An 8,693-nucleotide genomic window follows, 5' to 3' on the forward strand; every position below is an offset into this window, starting at 1 on the left:
GGGGTTTCACCGTGTTGACCAAGATGGTCTCGATCTCTTGACCTCATGATCCACCCGCCTCGGCCTCCCAAAGTGCTGGGATTACAGGCTTGAGCCACCGCGCCCGGCCAATCTTTTTAGTCTTATCTGTGAAGTAGAGAGAGTGATTACTCCCACTTTACAAGCCAGTGTGTTGTCACTCAAAGTAGTCAAATGACTTGTCCAAGATAACCACACTAACAAATGAAAAAATAGAATTTGTAGTCATTTATTTAGACCTCAGGTCCAGATTTCCACACCTGCCTAACGTACTTCCTCAGCTTTGAGTATTTTTTGTTGCTATTGTTATCAGGGGAGACAGTAGTTTAGCAGTAAAGAATGCTGGGTTCAAATCTGGTCTTTCTAGCTGTGTAATCTTGGACAAGTTACTTTAGCTCTGTGTCTTGATTTCATTCTCTGTAAAATGGGGATCATAATATTTATCTCATTGGCCTCAAGGTCAAATGAATATAAAGCATCGAGCCAAAACTCTGCCCCATACTGAACACTCATTAAGACATTAGGCTGGGCGCAGTGGCTCACACCTGTAATCCTAGCACTTTGGGAGGCTGAGGCAGGTGGATCACGATGTCAGTAGATTGAGACCATCCTGGCCAACATGGTGAAGTCCCATCTCTACTAAAAATACAAAAATTAGCCGGGCGTGGTAGCAGGTGCCTATAGTCCCAGCTACTTGGGAGGCTGAAGCAGGAGAATCGCTTGAACCTGGGAGGTGGAGGTTGCAGTGAGCTGAGATCATGTCACCGCACTCCAGCCTGGAAACAGAGCAAATCTCCGTTTCAAAAAAAAAAAAAAAAGACATTGGTACATGTCTGATTTTCCTATACCTTGCCTTCTCAAGGTCAAGGTATACCTTGACTTCTCAAGGGTCAAGGTCAAGAGGGCACAATGTCCTTGGGTTCAATGCCCAGAACTTCTAGATTTTCAGAAGAGTCATACTCTCTGAATTCCATGGCCTCAGCCCTTTTGAAGAGCCTCCTTTGCTGGATTGTGTGCCTGTCAGATGGTACCTTCTAGAGCTAAGAGAGTACTTAGCAGGAATGAGCACTTGACTCCTTCTGAGAAATCCTTAGGCCTTTATGACTATGATGGCTTTTGTTGAACTATTTTGAGGTAGCTGTGTTTACTTTATGCTGACTTCTAGGGGCTAGATAATAAGGAAATTCAGTTCTAAAAGAGCAACTGTTTCCCTGAGAAGACCACAGAAACAGCATCTATCAGAGCCAGAAGGGGACTTGGCCTCAGCCCCTTCAAATACATCCTTGTACAGATAATTAACCAAGAACCACAGAAGTAAAGCATCTTGATAAGATTCCACATGGTCGAGAGCCAGGATCATATTCAAACCCTCTGACTCCAAGGCCACCATTAGACCCAAATCAGTCCTTACAGAGGAGACAGCTAAGAGCCAATGAGAGGCCTAGAGTCTACTGGCTGGACACTGATGGGCCTTCCTATCTCTGACTCTGGTCCAAGGCTCTCTTTATGTCCCCAGTCTCCCTCTCCAGGAACTTCCCTCCTAGAATCACAGAAATGGCACCCTGCTGCCAGCTTCTTATCAATGGCCAAGGCAAGATTTTAAATAATGACAATAATCAGGACCTGTTCTCAGGCAGCAGTCGGGACCTTAGGAATTACAGAATCTTCCAAATTAGGTCACATTCATGTAAAGGAATTAGAAACATCTTTCCCATTTCATCAAGCCCAAATTAGAACAGCCTCTACAGAGGGTCCTAGTAGATCACTCCTCCTCTCAGGTCCATGGGTCTGATTCCCCTTCTCAAATAGCCACAGCACTTTTCTTATGATTATGGAGTGTTTATCAGGTGTGTGCAATGCCTCAAGGGCAGTCTGGAATTTGGAACTGGATGTAATCTTTAGCCACATACTGGCGGCATGATCTCTTTAAAAGGCAGGAACTGGTCATCTCTGCCATCCAGTCCCATGTTGGGGAATTAGTCTATGAATCAGCCAAGATGGGTTCCCAGCCCACTGTCTATCTTCCTTCAAGGCAAAATGGTCTAGTGGGAAGAGTCTGCAACCTAGTCAGCCTGGCTGCACTACTTCAGCCTATGTTACTTACAGCAAGAAGCAAACATGTTAAGCTTCAGTTTTGTCATCTGTAAAATAAGCATACAATACCTGGTCTACCTCTTGTGTTTCTAGGAGGATTCATTCATTCATTCATTCAGCAGAAATGTATTAAGCACTGATCTGGAGATACCCTGTTGAACAAGACAACAAAAAAGGTGCATACAATATAGTAAGATAATCAATTAACAAATAAATAGGTAAATAATCAAGATATTTATAGATTAAGCAAATGCTACAGGGAGATCAAATGGTGCTGTAACACAGAATAATATACCTTTAGGGTGATCAAGGAAAGCCTCGCTGAGATGTGACATTCAACCTGAAAGCAAAAGGAGACAACTCTACCAAAACTGGAAGAAACAGCAAGGGCAAGACTTTGTAGAGGGAAAGGAACGGAAAGGAAACCAGAACGGGTGAGACGTATTAAGTGGAGAGAGTGGTACAAGCTAGATAGTGCAGGACTCTGTAGCCAAGGAAGAAGACTGGGCCTCATTCTAGGAAGTCAGGGAGCATTTTAAGCAGGGAGATGAGGGCAGATTATAGAGCACAGGCAGCAGCCAGAAGGCTGGGTTGCCCAGGTATGAGAAGTTGGTGGCCTGGACTGGCTTAGAGGAAGATCTAGGATCTGTTTTAGAAGTGGAATTGTCAAGACTTGCTGTTCAACTGGGTGTGGGGTGAAGGAAAGACAGAAATAAAAAGTTATTCCTAGATTTTAGAATCTATGGGGCCACTCACTCATTCATTCAACAAACATCAATTAAGCACATATATCTGCCTGTCTCTGTGCATGGTGTTGGGGATAAAGATGGAGAGGAAGATCACAGCTTTGTCAGGGAAATAGACCAGAAAATAGGCAAATATAATGCATTCAAGTAAGTGCAGTAAATATTAGAGAACACCAACTCTGCTGAGGGGAAAGAATCAAAGAAAAGTCTTTCTAGGGAGGGGAGTTTTATCTAAGCCTTGAAGGAACAACAGGAATAGGAGACGGGCTTTGGGGTTATAAAACAGAGCTCTAAAATAATAACAACAGTAGCAGCAGCAGCAGTAGTAGTGGCAGCTGATATTTGTTAAGCCCCAACAATGAGCTAGGTCCTGTAATAAGCACAAATGAATAATTTAATTTTCACATAAGAATTCTATGAGGTAGATCCTATTACTATCATCCCCACTTTACAGATGAGGAAGCTGAGGGACAGTTAACCTCTGTTACATCACTTGCCTCAGATCACAAAACTCATAATGACAGAGCCAGACTTCAATCGCTTGCATTTTGGCGCTGGAAGCCATGCTCCAAACACCATAAGAAATTGCCTCTCTGTGGGACGTCACTGCAGATTCAGGGGCTAACAACTAGTGTAGGAGGTATCGGGTATAGGAAGGTGGGAACTGATGGGAAGTCAGATAAATGATGTGAAAGTATTCTGCAAACTATAAAGTACTGTCCCCAAGCAGATAAGCATCACTACTATTAAAATAAATAACTGCCTACCCAGGAGGCAGAAGTTGCAATGAGCTGAGATCGTGCCACTGCACCCCAGCCTGGGTGACAGAGTGAGACTCTGTCTCAAAAAAATACAATAAAATAAATAAATAAATAACTGCCTTTCCTCTCTGTGAAAAATGAAGACTTCTCAGTACTATCTCTGGATTATTGGCCTTGGAAAAAAGTGACTGCTTGGAAGGCCTCCCTAGACACAGGGTATTCCAGGCTGATGTGAAACCGACCCTGATTTGGGAAGCAGCAGATGTGAGCTCTGGTCCCAGCTCTGCACCCAACTTATTATGTGGTCTTGGGTGGGTTACTTCCCCAGCCTGTCTTTAGTTTTCCCATCACTACGACAGAAGGACGGAAGAGTGGGGATTTTTAAATTTTTTTCCAAGACGGGAGCCTCACTCTGTCACCCACACTGGAGTACAGTGGCACAATCTCGCCTCACTGCAACCTCTGCCTCCCAGGTTCAAGCGACTCTCCTGTCTCAGCCTCCTGAGTAGCTGGGACTACAGGTGCATGCCACCATGACCAGCTAATTTTTGTATTGTTTTTTAGTAGAGATGGGTATTGCCATGTTGGCCAGACTGGTCTTGAACTCCTGACCTCAAGTGATCCGACTGCCTTGGCCTCCCAAAGTGCTGGGATCACAGGTGTGAGCCACCGCACTTGGCCAAAAGTGGGGATTCCAAGGGCTTTTTCAGCCTTCACATTTTGAACAATCGCTGCTGCTATTGGTGTTCCGCTTCTCCGAGCTGGACAGTGACCGAAAAGGAATGTCAGCTTGGGGTCCTTTACCAAAACAAAGGCTTGGTGGCAACCTCAGATGTGGGTGACAACTTCCAGAAAGCAGGACCCATGCTGGATGGGAAGCCTACAGCTTGTATCCCCGGAGTCCATAGATGTCCAGGCCAAACGGACATCTCATCACTTCTGTCCCTGCCAGGACACTCACTGGTTTCAAGCCCCTTGAATCAGGCCCATTCCTATCCCTTTTAATGCTCCAGTGGGAGTCTGAGTAATGACAGCATTCTGGACACCATCCTTTCAAGGATGTGGCCAGAAGACGAAGATGCAGTTTATATCCTAAGGGGTCCTATTTGGATTCTTTTGTGAGCCAGAACCCCCAGGGCTTTCTCACGTGCTCTGCCTCAGACTCCGTCTTGTGTCACTGAGGGTTTTGTATCCACTGTCCTGGAATTAAAAGTGTTCTCATGGCATGCAGCATTGAGTCTTTCTCCTCATGTCTTGGGATCTCCATCATGAGAGCAGAATCATAGGCCTGCAAGAGATCCCCTTACATCAAAATCATTCAATACAAACCCTTCTTGCTGACACAGACTTCCATAAACTGTAAAGCACTGTTGTACATTATTAATTCACATATTATTCCTTCGTACCTCATAAAAGGCTTAGTTTGGGCAGGGCTAGGGATACCAGATAAAACACAAGATGCCCAGTTAAATTTAAAATTCAAATTTAACTGGGCATCTTGTGATTTGATCCATTAAATCTGGCAGCCCCGGACAGGATCATCAGTCCCATTTTGCAGAACTGAATTTCAAAGGGGTGAAAGAATTTTATCCAAACTGCTTAACAGCAGGGACTATGTCTGATTTTTTTTACTTAGCATTTTTGTCAGACATGAAAAGTATATTTCCTTAAAGCCAGTGCGTCAGTCCATTTAGCAGTAATTTAAAAGATATATGATTCATGAAACGCCTATTCCTCTGAGAATCTATGCCCTCTGTCTGTGTAGGTATGTATGTTGCAGAGAACATTAAAAAGTTAATAAATTTATTTTTTTTTGTTGTTTTTTTTTTTGAGATGGAGTTTCGCTCTTGTTACCCAGGCTGGAGTGCAATGGCGCGATCTCGGCTCACCGCAACCTCCGCCTCCTGGGTTCAGGCAATTCTCCTGCTTCAGCCTCCTGAGTCGCTGAGATTACAGGCACGCGCCACCATGCCCAGCTAATTTTTTGTATTTTTAGTAGAGGCGGGGTTTCACCATGTTGACCAGGATGGTCTCGATCTCTTGACCTCGTGATCCACCCGCCTCGGCCTCCCACAGTGCTGGGATTACAGGCTTGAGCCACCACGCCCGGCCAATAAATTTATTTTTAACCCCCAGTTCCCAAGTTGGGGTTAGCTCGGAGAAGATGCTTGAGAAATGTTTACTCAACTATTGGGCTTTCTGAATCTTCCATTCCTACAAGAACCCTACAGGATGGAAAGAATTGCTGGCTCAGGACAGAGAATAGCCCCAGAACGCAGTGTCAGGCTTCCCTGATCTTCCTACACAGCTGTGCCAAAGATGAGTTAAGATGAGTTTCAGGAAAGCACAGTGAAACTATCACATCATGAAATAGTCATGGGCCTCATGAAAAGGCTCCTTGTCATTACACTCCCTTCCTGCTCAGGGTTTAGGACCACAGGGAGGCTTCCCAAAGGCTGCCACTTGCAGGGAAGTCTTGGCATAAATGTTGCCCAAGGAGCCCCTACACCATCAAAGGCAGAGGCACAAAGTCCCTCTCCTGCCCTTTGGATGACCTGTTGGGGCGCTGGTAAGACAACCCCCAGTTTGCTTCCAGACTTAGTTCATCTCTCTCATGACGGACATCTGAGGATCTGTCCACTAACAGATCACATACTTTTCTCAGCTGCCCAGCCACAGCTGTGAATAAACACAGACTCTCTGAGAAGACTTGAGCTGCCGATGACAGAGGTCAGGGGTCGTGATTCCTTTCCAGGCTGTTAGCTAAGAAAGATGATCTGCTGGAGAATTGGAGCCTCGGCACGAGCCCTTGCCATGGGTGGAACTTTTTCATGTGTGAGGTTTACCAGTAGAATCCTAGAATGTTAGAAGAGAGGGCCTTAAAAAGCATCTAGGTCTAATCCGAACATTCTTCCAGAAAGAAATGCCAAGGTTCAGAGCAGGAAAGGACTTATTCAAGCTCCCATGATAACTTGGCAGCAGAACCAGGCCTGGAACACATATTTCTTCTTGGTGCTGCATTCCTGATTCAGATGAGCAGCTCTCCCTGCTAAGCAAACAGCAGGTAGGCGGATGTGGTCACTAATCAGTGCACTGGCACTGTGGGTCATTGAGCTTTAACCTCAGAGCACCATTAACAGCTTAACCCAGTCTGTCACCCTCTCCTCCCTGGAGGCCCTGCAGTCCTCAGGATTAGAAATAAACTGCGCTCAGCCAAGCCCCTGAAGTGGGAGATGAAATGGCCTAGGGAGACTACCCAATTTAGTTCCCCCAGTGATGCTGAATCCTCATTGTCTGTGCTGGGAAGTAGTTCCAGTGACCAATGAGCTCAGTGAGCTTGCAGGTGGGTGGGCGGGCTGCACAGAAGCAGAGGGCAGTGAGTGGACCACAGGGGGATGGATGGGCACGGAACTGGTGCAGGTAAGCAGTGGCATTCCCATTCTGTCTCCTGTCGGCTCTGTTCTAAAGTCCTTTTGGGGCTGGGCATGGTGGCTCACACCTGTAAGCCCAGCACTTTGGGAGGCCGAGGTGGGTAGATCATGAGGTCAAGAGATTGAGACTATCCTGGCCAACATGGTGAAACCCCGTCTCTACTAAAAATACAAAAATTAGCTGGGCATGGTGGTCTGTGCCTGGAGTCCCAGCTACTTGGGAGGCTGAGGCAGAAGAATCGCTTGAACCTGGGAGGCAGAGGTTGCAGTGAAGTTGAGATCACGCCACTGCACTCCAGCCTGGCGACAGAGTGAGACTCCATCTCAAAAAAATAAATAAATAAAAATAAATAAAGTCTTTTTGCTATTGCACTAAAGTCCATCTCTGTGAACTTCCATCTACTGGGTCCAGCTCAGATCCCTGAAGCCCAGGCCACACCCCACATGAAGCTGCTAAGTTAGTGGGGAACCTTGGTCTACATGCAGGTATGGCTGCCTGGCTCTGTTTCCTGCCAAGCCAATATCTGTACACCACTTAGGAGAAAAACGATAAAGCCGAATGAGGAAAAGCAAGCACGGCTCTGCCTGTGATCCTTGGGGATCCCCTGTATGTGCCAGCACCGTTCTCAGCTCTAAGCAGAGAATAGAAAGGCTTTGTTGCTATTCTCATGGAGTTTACGTTCTGGCTAGGGAGCCGGACAGTATATGGGTACATAAATAAATCAGATAATTTCAGAAAATGACAGTGCTAAGAAGAAAACACAGACTAATAATGGGATAGAAAATGACTCAGGGCCGGCATGTCACTTTCACAAGCACGGTCAAGGAAGCCCTCTGGGAGAAGGTGCGCACTGAGATGAGGCCTGAATGAGAACAAGGAGGCAAGCTTGGGAATACCAGGGAGAGCCTCATAGACAGACACAAGCTTCGAATGTGTTTGAGGAAGAGAAAAACCGGAATGGGTAGAATACAGCAAATGAGAGAGATAAAATCTGAAAGGAAGTTTTGGTCTGAACCACAGTCTAGTCTGCTGAGCTGGGCTAAAGGTTAAATCATGGTGATGGCCAGGCGCGGTGGCTCAAGCCTGTAATCCCAGCACTTTGGGAGGCCGAGGCGGGTGGATCACAAGGTCAAGAGATCGAGACCATCCTGGTCAACATGGTGAAACCCCGTCTCTACTAAAAATACAAAAAATTAGCTGGGCATGGTGGTGCGTGCCTGTAATCCCAGCTACTCAGGAGGCTGAGGCAGGAGAATTGCCTGAACCCAGGAGGCAGAGGTTGCGGTGAGCCGAGATCGTGCCATTGCACTCCAGCCTGGGTAACAAGAGCGAAACTCCATCCCAAAAAAAACCAACAACAACAACAACAACAAAAAAAAAAATGGTGATGATTCTGCTTCCAGAGAACCAGAGCCACAACAAAGCAGAAATCACAGCATCATTGTGATCTGTGAAGGCCAGGTCTCACTGGGGTGACTCCACTGCACCTACAGCTCAGTCAGTTCTCCAATCCAATATGAAACACCCATTCCAGGTTTCTTTCTAGGCCAAACAACCTCGGGGGGGGGGGCTTGTCTGCCGCTCCCCCAAAGCACATTGTTTTTCTTGAGGAGCTCCCTAGGGCAGAGGCAACTAGAGAAGG

The sequence above is a fragment of the Cebus imitator genome, unplaced genomic scaffold, assembly GCF_001604975.1.
Source record: "Cebus imitator isolate Cc_AM_T3 unplaced genomic scaffold, Cebus_imitator-1.0 Scaffold309, whole genome shotgun sequence".
Taxonomy (NCBI): Eukaryota; Metazoa; Chordata; class Mammalia; order Primates; family Cebidae; genus Cebus; species Cebus imitator.